Below are 19,224 nucleotides of genomic sequence, written 5' to 3' on the forward strand. Positions count from 1 at the left end.
TCGATCCTTGCCCTATAGGAATTTAGATGGCTACATCATACCAAGCCTAGTCGAGCCAAGACTACTCTGGTTTGTCGTGGCAGCTGACGCTCCTCAGCTGCGATAGATGGGGGATGTTCTCCGGGGGCCGCATTCATACGATAGTTGTTTATGGCATCAACCTGCTTGATAGGCTTGTTGATCTAGGGGTTCTATCTTTTAACGTTGGACCACGTTAGATCATGAAGATCTCTCCTGACATGTCTGGGTGGGGGTCCTCTCCCGCATATGGTGATTAGATGGCTCTCACAGTAACATCCGAGCAAGTACTGCAACGAAAGCATAACATTGTGTTGCTCTACCAGAAGAATCTTTGTCACCTCAGATGTAGATGTTCCACTGGAGACATAGGAGGCAATCTGTTGCAGTTCTCATTCTAACAGATTTGATTATTTTTCCATCTATTGCACGCGGACCATACTGACGCCGCATAGCTTACCACAGACCGACCTACCGTGTTATATGTGGTCAACAAGGTTTTTTTTATCTACACTCCAAGTACTGCCGGCTATGGACTTGAGGACATTGTTCCTACATCTAAGTTTGTCGCAAATAACTGTAACATGCGCGGACGACGATAGCATGTTGTCGAATGTGACCTCTATAAACTTGGGCTAGTTGGAGGTTGGAATTCTGCAATCATCGACGATGACAATCTACTCCGTTCTCACATATGGCGTCCATGTGGTGAACTGAGTGTCATTAGATTTAGTGATGGATATATCCATATTCCTCGCACGCAAAAAGGTTGTAAGAACGGTCAAACTACAGTTCAGCCTTTCAGGAATGACATCAGGGAAGGTACCTGACGCCAAGATCGTACAATCATCCGCATACGTTACGATCTCAATGACGCCTGGAGTGGGGCAGAATACAGGAGAGCTAGAGGTTAAACAGTTCCGGTAATATCACCCCACCTTGGGGAACTCCCTGACTTGGACTTCTTGTTGATCGGCAACTGGACTAAAGCCTCATGGTCCTCTCACCTTTGCTGGCATCCTTGCCTGGCTTCAGTAAAGGGACCACCCTGCCCATTTTCCAGACTTGGAGAACTATGTGGGTGGCTATCGACGTTGAGAACTTTAGCGAGATACTCGACTCCATGGAGACCATGGAGATTCCATCTGGGCCCTTTGAATGACTTAGCATTCCTGATGACATTTTCAGCATTATCAATTGTGAATTGTGGTGGGCCATCCTCTGTAGGAAGAGATATAATGCCACGTAGTACTCTTCTCTTAACCCTGTCACTCCCAGGGCGCTGACAAACGTGACTGAGGTCCTACCTTCCTTCTTTCTAGGGTTCGAGAGTGAATTAACTGTTGCCCACAATTCACTTATTCCGGCTTCAATATTGCAACTCTTCAGATGATTTAGCCACTTGTTCCGCTTATGCTCTATTAACTTCCGGTGTCAGCTCCCTGACTCCGGGGTCACTGGGATTGGCACGACGAAACTCATCACGCTCCTTTGCCGGGAGGTTTGGTCTCTCTTCGGGAATTCGTCCAGCAGGTATATGGCGAGCTGCTGCAACAGTGGTGATGTCTCGGAACGTCCTTTCTGCTGACTGTTGCCCACAATTCACTTATTCCGGCTCCAATATTGCTACTCTTCAGATGATTTAACCAATTGTTCCGCTTATGCTCACCGACCTGTCTGGGATTGGCACGACGAAGCTCATCACGCTCATTTGCTAATCCCGTCGCCTTTGTCGGGAAGTTTGCTCTCACATTAGGTATTCGTCCAGCAGGTATATGGCGAGCGGCTGCAGCAGTGATGATGTCTCGGAACGCCCTTTGTGCTACCCGAACATCAGAAGGGTTGGGCAGATGTCTGAAGCGGTGATTAGTGAACACTCTTAAACCTATTAGCTTTCGCATGATTGGCGAAAGTGCGGCGTTCAGAGGTGATGAAATCGGGCGGTCTGCTGATGGAGACAATTATAAGGGATATGGTCTGATCCAAGAGAAATGAAGGGTTGTCAGGTGACATCATTTGTCAGACAAGGTGACACGATGACCGTGCAAAACGTAGAGCTATATATCTGCTCAGCCAGCGCTATACCCCTCTGGCCGTTTCCGAGAACCGAATGCCACAACTCATGATGAACATTCAGTAACTCTACCTCGGCAATTCCACACCTGACTGCAACCCTTATACACTCCATGTATGGGTCATTAGAGCCAGACTCAAGCAAGATAGGTCTGTATTGAACAGACTGGTGCAATAGGTAAGCTAATCCCCACACCACCTTCTGGTGCGATCCTTCCTTAGTACGATGTGACCATCACAACGCTGTAAGCTATAGTTATTGTAGAGCTTGGTTACCTGCACCGCCGCGAACATGATATTCTTCCGAGACGATGATCGGAACTACCCGTGTTGAGGTACCTGACAGAATAGGAGGACATTTTCCATATTTTCTGGAAATGTGGCCCCGAAAAATATAAACCTTAAATTGTATCTCTATGAAAAATGTGTCCATTGTATGGGAGGTACCTGGGACAATGTGAGTCACTCCTTTCGATTCGTGCCCCCAACCATTTTAGTTGGTCACGGTAGGATTTTTAGAGCACCCGAAGAAGAGAACAGACATAGCCCATATACTAAACGATTTCAAAATCTCATATAATTTTCACAAAATGTTATGGAATTCGTTTTTTAGCCAACGACAATAAGTCCCAATTTACATTAGGCGAGTTTACTTGCGGCAATTGACAGTTTGTGGGTGAGAGAGGGTGTTGAGAGGCAAATGGTTACCATATACCTCACCTCTCTCTCCATCTAACTGACAATTGCCGCAAGTAAACTCGCCTAATGTAAATTGGGACTAAATTGGTATAAATACATTTTTTATTCTATATTTCTAAACATTAATGTACAACCTTTGTGTTTGTTTATCATCGTTTTGTTTGAACAAGAACAAAAAATTAAATATGCATTTATCGATGGCAAGTGGCACATCAAAATGCAACAAAAATAAGAAAAAAAAGAAGTGAACATCAACTAACACAGAAGCTTAATTTTTATAATCGTTATGGAAATATTAAACCAACCAATATTGGCAATGTTTGCGATGGTGGTTACGGTTGCCGACGTTTCACTCGATTTTTTATTCTTTTTTGATTTGTTGATACCCTCTCTCTGTATCTGCTATCAACAGAGACTATCATTGAAATATCAATTTGAAAAAAATCACTAGTATGAGCATAACATTTAAGCAACAATATTAAATACATACTAACAATTTACATACATACATTCATGGTGAATTAATGTTGTTGGTGGTTTTATTGATTGAATTGAATTATGGATGCATTTGGCAAAGAACAACTTTTTTGTTAACTTAAAAAAACAAGAATTTAAAGAAGAACTTAGATCCGCTTACAATTTGTTAAATTGATATATGATCATGTCAATATTGTTTGTTTGCTTTTTCAATAACATTTAATTAAAATTTATCAGTGTTCGAACTATGTGACCCTACACACAGATGGAACAAAGATGTCAATATTACAAGATAGGAAAAGTCAATTGTTAAAAATTAACTGTAGAGGGAGTTAACCTCTGTTGCTACGACATCATAGCAACATTCTGTTAAATGAAAACTGTTACTCATTGGAATATTGACAAGAAAAACATTAAAACTCAAATTTTAAGGCGTTGACTTTTGTTTTTTTATTAAATAAAAAATAAGAAATAGTGAAGAAATAAATTTCAGCCACAAAACACAACGTTAATGTTTTCTGCCGCGAGAAATGGGAATCAAAAACTATTGACATTGCTGTTATCATTTCCAATGAGTTGTGTAGCCATCTGAAACCAAAATGTGAAACTATTATCATATGTTTTTGGAAAATGCATTTGTTCGGGTCTTTATTACTTTACGTCTTTGGATGGAAAATATGAAATATTTTAAGAGTAATTACCTCCACGTTTAAAATTCGATAATGAAAATCTATCAAAAAATGAGGAGATAAGAACAGAGAACAGTGATCAATGATCATTCTCTCTGTCAAAATAGCAGAACAAAATAAGACAAAAGATCAAAATGTCACTACATGAAAATCTATATCCAAGGAACATAATCTAGGACAAAAAATGTCATATTTTGAAGATCAAGACGGTGAAGGAGTTGTTCTAAGGATCAGAATGACCGGCAAGTGCCTAAAGAAGTCTGATCGTTACAAACTCCTTTCAACGCCAAAGGGTACTTATTTTGCGCAAACCGCAGTTAAATCACAATACAAAACAAAAAACGGTCCATCAACGAAGTCATTAAGGAAACCCTGATGGTTGGCATGGTCAACGTAAAGATGGAAAAACTGTTCCCTATCACGGCTGCGGAATGGAGTAAAGTCGAATCAAAGTTGGATAAACTTGTTATGGAACATGTTCTTACCATTTTGCCTCCAGCGAAGTGCATCGTGATTTCGTGAATAGTTAAGTTTAGCTTGGGAAATCCAAATGATCAACGTCAAGAAGGCCCGTGAGGGATAGCTAGATCATCTATCGGGACCCTTCCATTGGCGAATTAAGGACGGGAAATAAAATAACTGGGTGTGACTAAAAACTTACCTAAAGCACTGCAGCCAGTGTATTAGTATATTTGAAAGGCGGAAGTTAAGTAAACCGGAACGACCGCCATTGAAAGTTAGTCGGCGCAGTGGCATCCACATAAACGGCGATTTAATGGTAGCAAATATTCCAAGCGTCTGACCTCCATGTTAGTAGTGGCTTATTTATTACTGCTAGTCTGTAAGCTTTGTTGGCAGCCCCACCCCAGAATCGCGTGCGTCAGGGTAATCACCTGATCACCTTAAAACACATGATTACAGAAACCACATGGTGGCCCTATGTTGCACTTAGGAACTTGGATAATATTAATAATAATAATGGTAAAGTCCAATAAAAATTGCCTGAACTAGTTATGTCACAAGTTCTTACAAAAGGGCATTTTCCTGGGATCCACTTTGACTCCAGCGAGGTGCGTCGTGATTTTAGGATGACTAAACGCATGGATGATCACTGGAAGAAAAGAATAGATATGTTTAGCTTCGGAAATCTAACTAGGTTGCTCATGATATAGTGCGACGGCCCCAAACTCCTGACATGTCTGACTAAAATTACCAAGTAAAAAACGTTAAGTTCGGCCGGGCCGAACTTTTTATATCCACCATGGAATGAATACATATTAGTTAATTTTCCTTCCTGTACACAATTTTAAATAGAAATATTGAAAATGCCTATGTAAGGTCCGAAAATATATCAAACATTTCTTCAATCGGGCGCTACCTCTACATGGGGGCTATATCAAAGGGTTTTGTGGTGTTTTGTTCCGTTCAAAATACCTAAAATCGGGAGGTACCATTATATGGGGGGATATACCAAAACATGGACCTATATTGACAAATTTCAGTAGAAAGATGTTGTGACCCCGAGGAACCTCAAATGGCTAATGACGGCAAGTTTGGTTAAACTTTTTAGCTAAAATAACTAAAAACATTGCAAGTCGGGAGGTACCACGATATTGAGGCTATATCAAAACATGGACCTATGTTGAACATTTTTGGTGGAGAAGTTTTGTGATCACTGGGAACCTCAAATGTCAAATAACAGGTAGTTCGGTAAAAAAAAAGTAGTTAAACTTCTCGAAATACCTGTAGTAGGAAGGTACCGCTATATGAGGACAATAACAAAACATGGACCTAGGTTGACAACTTTTGGTGGATACGTTTTGTGACCACTGAGAACCTTAAATTGCAGGCAGTCCCAAAAATCGGGAGGTACCGTTATATAGGTGCTATACCGAGGCATGGGCCTATGTTAACAATTTTTGGTACAGTAGTTTTGTGACAACTGGAAGCCTGAAACTTCAAATTGCAGGTACTTCTGTCAAAAAAGGTAGCTAAAATCATGAAAATACCAAAAATCTGGAGGTTCCGTTATATGGGTGCTATACCGAGGTATGGACCTATGTTGACAATTATTGGTGAAGATATTTTATGACCTCTGGGATCCTCAAACGTCAAATTACAGGTAGTTCAGTCAAAAAATGTAGCTAAAATCCTGAAAATACCGAAAATCGGGAGGTTCCTTATATAGGTGCTATACCGAGGCATGAACCTATGTTGACAATTTTTGGTGGAGATGTTGTGTAACCTCTGCGATCCTCAAATGTTAAATTATAGGTAGTTTAGTGAAAAGAAATTAGCCAAAGCCCTCAAAATACCAAAAATAGGCAGGTACTGTTATATGGGGGCTATACCGTAACATGGACCTATGTTGAACATTTTTGGTGGAGTGGTTTTGTGACAACTGAGTACCTCAAACGTCAAATTGCAGGTTGTAACGTCGAAAAGGAATCTAAAATCCTAAAAATACCGAAAATCTGGAGGTATCGTTATATGGGGGCTATACCAAAACATGGACATATTTTGACAATTTTTGGTGAAGATATTTTGTGACCTCTGGGATCCTCAAACGTCAAATTACAGGTAGTTCAGTCAAGGTAGTTCGGTAAAAAGTAGTTAAAATTATCGAAATAACTGTAATAGGAAGGTACCGCTATATGGGGGCAATACCAAAACATGGACCTATGTTGACAATTATTGGTGGATACGTTTTGTGACCACTGAAAATCGGGAGGTACCGGAACCACAAATGTCAAATTACAGGTAGTTCAGTCAAGGTAGTTCGGTAAAAAGTAGTTCAAATTATCGAAATACCTGTAATAGGAAGGTACCGCTATATGGGGGCAAAACCAAAACATGGACCTTGTTGACAATTATTGGTGGATTCGTTTTGTGACCACTGAGAACCTTAAATTACAGGTAGTCCGAAAAATCGGGAGGCACCTTTATATGGGGCTTTACCAAAACATGGACCTATGTTGAAAATTTTCGGTACAGTATTTTTGTGACAACTGGAAGCCTGAAGCTTCATATTGCACGTATTTCTGTCAAAAAAGGTAGCTAAAATCATCAAAATACCGAAAATCGGGAGTTACCGTTGTATGGGTGCTATACCAAATCATGGTCCTATGTTAACAATTATTGGTGAAGATATTTTATGGCCTCTGGGAACTTCAAACGTCAAATTACAGGTAGTTCTGTCGAAAAATGTAGCTAAAATACTCAAAATACAGAAAAGCGGAAGGTTCCGATACGTTGGTGCTATACCGATGCATAGACCTATGTTGACAATTTTTGGTGGAGTAGTTTTGTGAACCTTAAACGTGAAATTGCAGGCAGGTACTTCCTTCGAAAAGGGAGCTAAAATCCCAAAAACCGGGAGGTACCGCTGTATGGGGGCTATCGTTAACCTCTACGTTAAATCTGCTTGACAATATGCAGCTAGAGAAGCCTAGAGGATCGCTTCAGATATCCTTCGGATCATTTTAGTTGAAGGAGAATCGGAATAGCCATCCATCCAAAAATCGTTTATGATAAGGAAATAAAGCGTAACTACAACACCATATCCATTTAAGCACAGCATACTCCACCATGGTAAGAGTGGTGCTGGAAATCAGAAAACAGTTCCTTATTGCCTCTAGATATATGCTACACATCACCAGAAGCTGCTCCTCCAAGCGTGGTCTGTAATACTATGAGGGTCATTCTACAATTCGACGCCGTCATTTTTTTCTGCGGTGCAAATGCAAGATGTGAGTGAAATGTATGGGGGTAACAGTCGGGTGTGGAACTACCGAGGTAGAGCCGCTTAACGTATACATCCCGCCGATAAATAGCTGTACTCCAGGATACAGGCCCAGAATTAGAATTCGTTTTTCGAAAACGACGAATAGTGGAATTCTGTAACTCATTTTTTGAGTTACCGACAAAAATCAGTAAAATTATGAATGAAAAATGTCAATAATAGTTGACAACACTGTTGCTATCGGTAGGAGTTACCGACAGTTTTATTTTGGTTGTTAACTTAACGAAAATCTTCGTTAATTACCGAAATTATAAGCATTTTAATTTCAGCGACTTTTGTCGATAAGTTAAAAAATGAGTTACAGAATTCCACGATAGAGGGGTGTCGTTTTGCACAGTCAATGATGACGCCCTTACCGGAATTAGGGGAGAGTGACACAGTTCGCCGGGCATAACCATCGTGTCACCTGGTCTGGAAAATTACGTCACCTGGCAACACGTCGTTTCCTTTGGGAAAGACCATCTCCCTATAATTGTCTCCATCGGCAGACCGCACGGTTTTATCACCCCTGAACGCCAAACTTTCAGCAATAATGGGAAAGCTGACGGTATTAGCAAATGAACGTGATGAGGAGCTTCGTCATGCCAACCCCTGTGACCCCAAAGTAAGGGAGCTAACACCGGAAGTTAACAGGTTGGTCGATGCGGAAACAAGTGGTTAATTCATCTGAAGAGTTGCAACATTGGAGCCGGAATAAGTAAATTGTGGGCAACGAACCCTGTAAAGAAGGATGATAGGACCTCAGTCGCGTTTGGCGACGTTACGCTGACTGATCCGAAGAGGTGCGCAAGTTGTTTTTATCGACAGTTTGACGAGCACCCCTGGTTTACAGGGCGAAGAGAAGAGTACTACTTCACATAAGATCTCTTCCTGCCGAGGATAAACCACCACAATTTACAATGTATGATGTCATCAGGAACGCTAAATCATCCAAAGCGTTGGGCGCTGATGAAATCTGCATGGTAATGCTGAAACAGCTGGATGACTCGGGAGTCGAGTATATCACTAAAGTTCTCAAACTCTCACTAGTTACCCACATCGTTCCTGATGTCTGGAAAATGGGCACGTTGTTCCCGCCCGGCCAGGATCCCAGCAAAGGTGAATTGTACAGACCGATTTTGGTTTGGTCGACTGTGGCAAAGATTCTTGAGGTTTTAGTCCTCCCCAAGACTCAATTGCCGATCATCAGCATCGGTTCCGTGAGCAGCACAGTACAAAAACAGCGCTGAACGCCATCAGTAGAACAGTGATGGTGGCGCTCAACTAATCAAAACCCTTTGATACTGTCAAGCACTCCATGCCGTTTGAGGACATTGAGCAGGCTATGCTCCGACCCATTTTGAAAGTTTGTATAATCACTTATATGTGTGGACGCCAGTCGTACGTGGAATTCTGGAACAAGAAGCCCAAACCCTTAGAGTGAAACAGGGAGTTCCCCAAGGACAAGAGTTCCCCATCTGCCTCTCCTTTATGGACGGCACAGGTAGGAAGAGACTTGAATGTCATGATCGATAGTAGCAGAATATCATGATGGGGTAGCTTGTGGTCCGAAACAAGGTAGTCAAAAATTCTAAGGGTCATATTCGACAGCATGTTCTCGTCGTCCGCGTAAGCCGCAGCTATCTGCGACAAAGTCCTCAAGTCCCTAACCGGCAGCACTTGGAGTGCAGATAAAGAAACCTTGTTGACCACATATAAATCGATAGGCCGGTCTGCAGTAAGCTATGCGGTGCAAGTTTGGTCTGCGAATCGAATTGCAAAGCGATGGAAAATTTTGCAAACCTGTCTGCAAAAAGGCGACTCCTCATGTCTTCAGTGGACCATCTACATATATATATATATATATATATATAATATATAATTGTTCCACAAACATCCCAGATGGGACAAGGTAGACTTCTCTCATATCAATGAGTGCATCCCGATTCATATTAGCACAATGATATGGGATCTACTGTTTATCTCCGAGTCCGAACGGCGTGTCTTAAGACACCACTTGTACAGAAGTTTTACATGGCTGAAATACTCAGGAAATGTCACCAACATTACTGAGGGGTATTTTGCCACCGTTGCAAATTGTTTGATGTTGCTTGGCCGGGGAATCGAACCCACGACCTTCAGCGTACACGGCGGGTGTGCATGCCATTGCACCACGGTGGCACTCGGGCCATCTACATGAGGCGACAAAAATTCGTCCAGTTTAGCAATGACATGCTCTCGTTGCAGTACTTCCTCGGGTGTTACCGTGAGGACCATCCTCTTCAGCCGGTTTATTGCTGTCTTTACCTCATCTTGGCTGGACGGTATACATTCAATGCCATCTTCTGGTATTGGATCTGTGGTATCTTCGCCGTCTTCGCTACTATCGGATACCAACAGTTTGTAAAAATGTTCTTTCCCTATCCTGAGCACGCAGTTACCAATCCAACATGCTCGATGAATGTCTTTCATCTATCACAACATGATAAATATGATTAGTTGTTTTTAGATCTGGAGACAGCCATGTGTCCTTATGAATATCGATATGCTTAAATATGGTACTACTAACTACCATGTTTTTTGCAGCTACAGAGTCTATCAGCATCACTGTGGAGACTGTTGGGCAAAGATATTCTCCTTTACAGTTTTGGCATTAACATCGCCTAGAACAAATTTAATGTCATGGGCAGGGTAATGGTCATAAGTTTCTTCTAAGCGCTCGTAAAATATAGGTGACACCACGGGGAGGTCAGTGTCCACTTGAGATGAAAGAGGGTCCAAGATAAATCCTGGGCTTTTCCATGATAAAGCCGGTCAGGACCGTTCCTTGGTTTCGTTCATCCCCTACGCATATATTTTTAAATTCAGTGACCTCATTTTATCTTCAGCAATTCTCGCTAATGCCTTCCACGAAAATTCCAAATAAAACATATTTTTCTATCTGACATTTTGCTATTTTGCAACACTTATGTTCGGAAGATTCCTTCTTAAAAATAGCAACAACAACTATTTCCAGGCAAAACTTTACATTTAAGCGAAACAATGAATGTGCCAAGTGTAGTTCAAAATTCCATGAATGAATGAATCGTTGAAAAAAACGAAAAAACAATGAAAATAGTGTTACGAGGTGATAGCCCCCAAAAGCATTCGCAACAGCATCACTCAAAACATTTAAGTTTCTGTCGTTTTTTTATTGGAGGCAAATATTGATGAGGTTGTTTATTGGCGGTGAGGCTGATACTGCTGCCGGTGCTTTGGCTGTCATCCGCTTTGATGAGAACTCCAACAGGCAGGGATCAAGACAACATGTTAATGTTGCGAAAATTGCTTGGCGTGTTTTTTTTAGATTTTATTTGAAATGATTTATACTAAATGTTCAGTAAACATTGACTAAGTTATTGAGTATTGGGTGACGTGGTGACTGACGGACGGACTACCTGGTGGATTTGCTAGTCAATTCTAAAATACGAACACCCAGAAAAGCAGATGACTAAAAAGACAAGATGCCACTAACCAAGTAATTTTGAGGACGTTTGCCACCAACACCACTACCATCAAATTGACATTCTATAGTCACTTTGGCCACCACCAACCCAAATGGGGGAAGTCATCACATCACATTTGTCTCCTCCATATACGTTTATTTATTGGAAGCTGTCGTCTGCGGTTAAATTTGCAATGAACAAATCTTAAATTGGGGATAAATGCCTCACCCAGGCACGTTTTTGAAGGTTACAAGCTCAGTGAGTTTTTTGTTTAGCATTAACCATACCTACCTAGGTTTTTTTGTTTGGCCGCTGCTGTGGTTGGTGATTCTTCTTCACAAGCACCAAATGTGGTGATGAAGATGAACGACGATGAGCGACGTACGAACGACAACAACATTGTAAATTTGTTTAGTGCTTGTCTAACAATAGCAACCAACTAATGATGATCACATGCAACAGCAGCAACAACAACAACCACTACAAAAACAAAATTACTTGAACACAGTGTTGCACAGTGGCAATAAAATCCAGTAAATTATATATTTGAAGTGTATTTTATTGTTAGGAATATAGAAATAGATACAATGTATCCGATTCAGTATTATTGAGATATTTCAAAATAGATTCTAAAAACATTCATTTCATTCATAATGAATAACGAAAGTTTGTTGCCTACGTCTTTTGATTTACAAGGCTTTACAACGGTATTGTCAACCACTCTTTCAGCTCTTGGAGACAATATCCGCCAAGAATGTGAGGACCTACCGCCGGAAGTTTCGGCCAAAGTAATGGAAAATGCCATAAAAAGGGCTCAAAAGACAATAAACTGTGGCGGCGGTCATTTATCTGATATCATATTCTCGACTTGATGTAAAAAAATTAAGAAACCAAATAAAAATAATCCACAAGAAAAATCAAAGTTTTTCATTTTTTTTAAATTACAGCCAAAAACTTCGGAAGATTACTTTTGCGCCAACTTGTATATAGGGAGATTTGGACGTATGAACTTGCCAACATAACAATATCTCGAGACTTTTGGGGTATTTATCTTAACGATTGTGGACGTTCCGAATAAATATGTTCCTTTTGCTAATGAATTTGATTTGGATTAAAGTGTTAAATTTTTGAGGAATGGTTTACATAGTCAATTTTGAAAGTGTATCTTATTTTAAGAATTGGAGCAAATTTAGTAGTTGACCTTAGGATTTAGAGCTATTGGACCATAATATAAGGAAACGTGGATTTATCCACACAAAAATTAATATCGCTGAAAACATAATCACCAGGAGGAGCAAATTTCAAAACCATCTTTAGATATCAATTAAATTGCACTTAAGCGAAATGTTGCACTTTTGTGAGGGAGGTATCCGAAGATTTTGTTTGATAGACCCTTTTGGAAGGTTGACTTACTTCTGGAAGAAATTTTACAATGTGTAAATGGTCGGTCAAATCGGATACTATTTTCGTAAGTTATAGTACTCATCAGTCATTTGAGTTGGTGCTGACCGAGCTTTTAACAGCTTTTGGTCTCTCAATCTCTCAGGAAGTATGGACTTGCACGCGAAGAAACTGTTATTGTTAATAAGACATTTTGTGTGGTAGGTACCTGAAGGAGTTCAACGATATAGTCCATATTCCATCCCGATTTATATTTTTAATAAATATTGCGATATGTAAATTTTGGGGCTGATGGTATAAAAAAGCATTAAATTCATTGCTGCGAAATTTTTGGAACTTTAGAGAGAACGGTACCCAAAGTTGTGGACTGATGTTCTTCTTTGAACTTAGTCTAAGATTCCCAAAAATATTATCATATGCAAAGATTAGACCAACGCAATATGTGGTTCGTGTGTCCAACCACCACACATGGGTTTTTACGATTTTTACGTTAAACCTGGTTCATCGTCCTATGATTCTTTAGATCTTTCATCAAAGAATGTTTCAATTGTTCGAAAGAAGTGACATACCTATATGTGGATAGGCTTGATAGAGTCAGTGGTTGCTAGTTCTCCTTGTAGTGGGTTAGACTAGTGATACTCCAACCCGATGTATGGAGATCTGGATTTTGAAGTTCTAATATTTTCGACATGAGCTCCTTGTCCTCGATCCCATACAGGTAACATCTCTCTCGAAGGTAATTTCGAGATGGAAATAGCTCCCTCCCAAATTTGCCCATGCCAATTAATATAATAATTGTTCCACTAACATCCCAGAAGGGAAAAGGGGGACTTCTCTCATATCAATGAGTGCACCCCGATTCATATTTGCTCAATGATATGGGACCTACTGTTTATCGCCGAGTCCAAACAGTTTGGAAAAGAAAATTTAGGAAACAATGATGCTCCATAGACCGATATGGACTAGCATCGGGGTCAACTTTATCAATGATTGCTACTCTAAACGTGTCCTCGGACATCACGTCTTTTGCGTCCTTGCCAATTAGATTTAAACATCACTTGAAAAGGGACTCCACTTTCCTGCGCTGCCTATAAGGACAGCTAACTAATCCTTGCTTATAGAGACTTCCATACTTTGAACAGCCAACTAAAATACGAATGACGCTTGTATATCAAATCTGCCTTCTGCTTGTCTACACAGACTCCCTTTTGCTTGTCTTTATATACTCCTTCCTGCTTGTATATAAAGACCAGGAGAGAGTCTCTAAAGACTTCACTTCAGCTCGCCCACAATCTATAGACCACCCTTATAGACAATTCCATTATCTTACTTTGCGCATAAAGACACCCTTCTTCCGGTCAGTTCTTCGATAAAGACTCCCTCGTCTATAAAGACACCACAGCTCGTCTATAAAGACGACCTTCAGCAGCTCGTCTATAAAGACGACCTTCAGCAGCTCTTCTATAAATACGACCTTCAGCAGCTCGTCTATAAAGACGACCTTCAGCAGCTCGTCTATAAAGACGACCTTCAGCAGCTCGTATATAAAGACGACCTTCATCAGCTCGTCTATAAAGACGACCGTCAGCAGTTCGTATATAAATACGACCTTCAGCTCATCTATAAAGACGACCTTCAGCTGCTCGTCTATAAAGACGACCTTCAGCTGCTCGTCTATAAAGACGACCTTCAGCTGCTCGTCTATAAAGACTACCTTCAGCTGCTCGTCTATAAAGACGACCTTCAGCTGCTCGTCTATAAAGGCCTTCAGCTGCTCGTCCATAAAGGCGACCTTCAGCTGCTCGTCCATAAAGGCGACCTTCAGCTGCTCGTCTATAAAGGCGACCTTCAGCTGCTCGTCTATAAAGGCGACCTTCAGCTGCTCGTCTATAAAGGCGACATTCAGCTGCTCGTCTATAAAGGCGACATTCAGCTGCTTGTCTATAAAGGCGACCTTCAGCTGGTCGTCTATAAAGGCGACCTTCAGCTGCTCGTCTATAAAGGCGACCTTCAGCTGCTCGTCTATAAAGGCGACCTTCATCAGCTCGTCTATAAAGACGACCTTCAGCAGCTCGTCTATAAAGACGACCTTCAGCAGGTCGTCTATAAAGACGCCCTTCAGCAGCTCGTATATAAAGACGACCTTCATCAGCTCGTCTATAAAGACGACCGTCAGCAGTTCGTATATAAATACGACCTTCAGCTCATCTATAAAGACGACCTTCAGCTCGTCTATAAAGGCGACCTTCAGCTGGTCGTCCATAAAGGCGACCTTCAGCTGCTCGTCTATAAAGACTCCCTCCTACTCGTCTATAGAGACTCCATCCTGCTCATCTATAAAGACTCCTTCCTGCTCATCTATAAAGACTCCTTTCAGGTCGTCTATAAAGGCTCCACTCGACACATTTATAGAGACTCCCTTCGACCTCTCTATAAAGACTCCCTTCGACCTCTTTATAAAGACTCCCTTCGACTCGTCTATAAAGACTCCCTTCGACTCGTCTATAAAGACTCCCTTCAGCTCGTCTATAAAGACTCCTTTCAGCTCGTCTATAAAGACTCCCTTCAGCTCGTCTATAAAGACTCCCTTCAGCTTGTCTATAAAGACTCCCTTCAGCTCGTCTATAAAGACTCCCTTCAGCTCGTCTATAAAGACTCCCTTCAACTCGTCTATAAAGACTTCCTTCAGCTCGTCTATAAAGACTCCCTTCAGCTCGTCTATAAAGACTCCCTTCAGCTAGTCTATAAAGACTCTCTCCAGCTCGTCTATTAAGACTACCTCCTGCTGGTCTATTAAGACTCCTTTTGGCTCTTCTGTAAAGACTCCCTCTTGCTCGTCTTTAAAGCCTCCTTCCTGCTTGTCTATAAAGACTCCTTCAGCTCACCTATAAAGGCGCCATTCAGCTTGCCTATAAAGACTCTCTTCAGCTCGTTTATAATTGCTCCCTCCTGTTCGTTTTAAAGACTTCTTTCAGACTCCTAAAGACTCCTTTTAGCTAGTCTATAAAGACTCCCTTCAGCTCGTCTATAAATATTCACGCTGCTGGTCTATTAAGACTACCTTCTGCTGGTCTATTAAGACTCCTCGTCTGTAAAGACTCCCTCCTGCTCGTCCATAAAGCCTCCTTCCTGCTTGCCTATAAAGACTCTCTTCAGCTCGTTTTTAATTGATCCCTCCTGTTCGCTTTAAAGACATCTTTCAGCTCGTCTATAAAGAACCCTTTCAACTCGTCTATAAAGACTCCCGCCTGTTCGTCTAAAAAGACTCCCTTCTGCTTGTTTATAAAGTCTCCCTTCAGCTCGTCCGTAAAGACTCTCTCCTGCTAGTCTATACAGACTACCTTCTGCTCGTCCTTAAAGACTTCCTACTGCTCGTCTATAAAGAATCCCTCTTGCTCCTCTTTAGAGGTCACCAAAATTGTTTCTATGCACTGTAAAAGACAATAACATTTAAACCAAGAAAAAATATCTTCGTCTTCTTAAAAAAAATCCCCATAACAAACAATAAAAACGTTTAGCATTGTTGGCCAAAAAAATGTTTTTGTCTTAGTCCGGACCGTCCCATTGGGGAGCGCATCATCATTCTCATCATTTTTATAGTTCGCTCCTCTTTTTGGAAAATTCTAAACATGTCGTCGTCGTTAGTTGTGTACGACTACATGCGACTGGTTAAAAGGTTATGTCGCAGCACAACAGCATCACAAATGTTATGTTTGTGGAGGCTGGAGAAGAAGATCATCGTCGTTGCCCCCCTCCAACAGAAGTGATATTAAATGTGCCAGCAATAGTTTGCCTACCCATATCGATTGTTATAAGACCAACCAGCCAAGCAGCCAGCTATGTGCAAATTTATTGATTTACTTTTTAAAATATGATATTTTCCGAGGAAGAGGAATAAGAAGAAGTTGACAACGACGGTGGGGATAAAAAGAGTTTAAATTACTGCCTGGAAATTCATGTTAGTCTGCATGAAATTGCGATGTTGATCTTAAAGTATGTATGAATGTAAATTATTTGACTGAATATTTAAGCTAATAGATGCAGTTGAGCATGCAAAGGTTTTCGACTAAGCGTTGTAAAGTGGACATATGTATGTTTACACCATGTAAGAAATCGAAGTTCTGATTGCCCATCTGCAAATACTTGCAAGTTGTTTATAGACAACCTTCAGCTAGTCCGGTCATTAAAATCGCCATAAAGTCTTCCTTCTGATGTGAATTCTTGATCTACAAAGGGGCTCTCTACTCTTCCTTACCTTCGATAAAAAACTTTCTTCTGCTCGCCTTTAAATTCACCATTCTATTCTGAAATCAATACTCTATTCTATACGTCTGCCTATTATGTCCAAATACATGTCCCTTCGGTACATCTTTTGAACACCCTCGGTGTATGCATATTGTATTTATACGAAAAAAATATCCGCCTTATTTCAAATAATATTTAACAAAATATGTACAACAAAATTAACCCAACATTTTGAATGTCGCAGCCTTACAAGAGATGACTGAACAAAGAGGTGGAATCATATACCAAAATAAACACGCCTCATTAACACCACAACCAACCACACCATCCATCCTTTGGAACTCTGAACAGCATCTTGAAACGACATTTAAAAATTATCTCACACTAAGCTGTAACTCCGTCTACACAGTTGGCAACAACGAGCGTTGATTGCATCAGCAGAAGGGCAAAGTGGGGTGGAACAAATATTTGCAACAAAGAAGTAAAGATCTGCTTAAAAGCCCATCACACTAACAAGTCTAACAAAAAAAGTTTCCAAATGGAAATAAAGAAGGCCTTGTGCGCTCACACATGACAATAGCTAGCTAACTGACTGCTGCCTAGTTAACTTAAATAGAATGACGAATACAGACTTTGAAGTTTGAAATATTCGAAATTCACATAATTCAGAATCCACAAAAAAAAAGTTATTAACAAACAACAACGACTGACACCAACACCTCAGACGAAAAATTGCAAATTGATTAGAAAATCATCTGAGCAACAAAATCTCACGATTTGACTATATCGGTCAAATAGATTCAACAACAACCGTGAACACCAACAAAAATTTCGAAAAATGTACTTCGTTGATGAAGCAAAAAAGGAGGCAACACCATCGTCATCATCATAGATATTGTGCGGAGATTATGACACTAATTTTGTATTCATTTCAATTTCAAGACATAATGAAATACTTTGTTGCTGTCGCGGGTGGGGGTAGGGGTATCGGGACTTTTTCTATTCAATATCATCGTAACCACCAACAAGATGTTATGTCAATCATTCAATTACTCAATTATAGAGTAATTATTATTAACAAAGAATTGAAATCATTAATTTAATTTTGATAGACACTGATGGAAAAAAGTTCTTACGGTTTCAGTATTCACAAGGTGGGAACGGTCCTACAAGGAAAATTGATCTACACAATGCGATGGGAAAATCTCCATAGGCACACAGACGCGCAGAAAGAAGTCAGACGGGCAAACGGGAGTCTTTATAGATAAGGCTGAGTAAGTCTGTATAGACGAGCAGAATGCAGTCTCTTTAGACGAGTTGGAGTAAGTCTGTATAGACGAGCTGAAGGGAGTCTTTATAGGCGAGCTGAAGAGAGTCTTTATAGCCAAGCTGAAGAGAGTCTTTCTAGACGAGCTGAAGGGAGTCTTTGTATACGAACTGAAGGGAGTCTTTATAGACGAGCAAGAGGGAGTCTTAAAGGCGACCAAAGGTAGTCTTTGTAGACAAGCCCTTCCCTCGGCTTGTAGACCAGCTTTAATAGACCAATAGGATGAAGTCTTTATAGAATAGCCTGAGAATGCCTCTATAGACCAGCTGAAGGGAGTCATAATAGACGAGATGAAGGGAGTCATAATAGACGAGCAGAAGAGAGCCTTTATAGACGAGCAGAAGGGAGTCTTTATAGACGAACTGAAGAGAGTTCTCATAGACGAGCGACAGGGAGAGCACCCTTTCTTTTGGAAAGGGTGTTAAGCAGCTCCTTTCCTTTGGAAAGGGCCTTACTAAGCAGCCTTTTCTATGGAAAGGGTCTTTCGAAGCACCCTTTGCTATGAAAAGGGTCTTTCGAAGCACCCTTTGCTATGAAAAGGGTCTTTCGAAGCACCCTTTCCTATGAAAAGGGTCTTTCGAAGCACCCTTTGCTATGAAAAGGGTCTTTCGAAGCACCCTTTGCTATGAAAAGGGTCTTTCGAAGCACCCTTTGCTATGAAAAGGGTCTTACGAAGCACCTTTTACTTTGGAAAGGACCTTAAGAAGCCCCCTTTCCAATGGAAAGGATCTTAAGAAGGACCCTTTCCTATGGAAAGGATCTTTAGAAGCACCCTTTCCTATGAAAAGGATCTTAAGAAGCACCATTTCCTATGGAAAGGATCTTAAGATGCACCCTATGAAAAGGGTCTTAAGAAGCACCCTTTCCTATGGAAAGGATCTTAAGAAGCACCCTATGAAAAGGGTCTTACGAAGCACCCTATGAAAAGGGTCTTACGAAGCACCCTATGAAAAGGGTCTTACGAAGCACCCTTTCCTATGAAAAGGGTCTTACGAAGCACCCTTTCCTATGAAAAGGGTCTTACGAAGC

The sequence above is a fragment of the Musca autumnalis genome, unplaced genomic scaffold (assembly GCF_047663935.1).
Source record: "Musca autumnalis isolate F117 unplaced genomic scaffold, ASM4766393v1 scaffold_3, whole genome shotgun sequence".
Classification (NCBI taxonomy): domain Eukaryota; kingdom Metazoa; phylum Arthropoda; class Insecta; order Diptera; family Muscidae; genus Musca; species Musca autumnalis.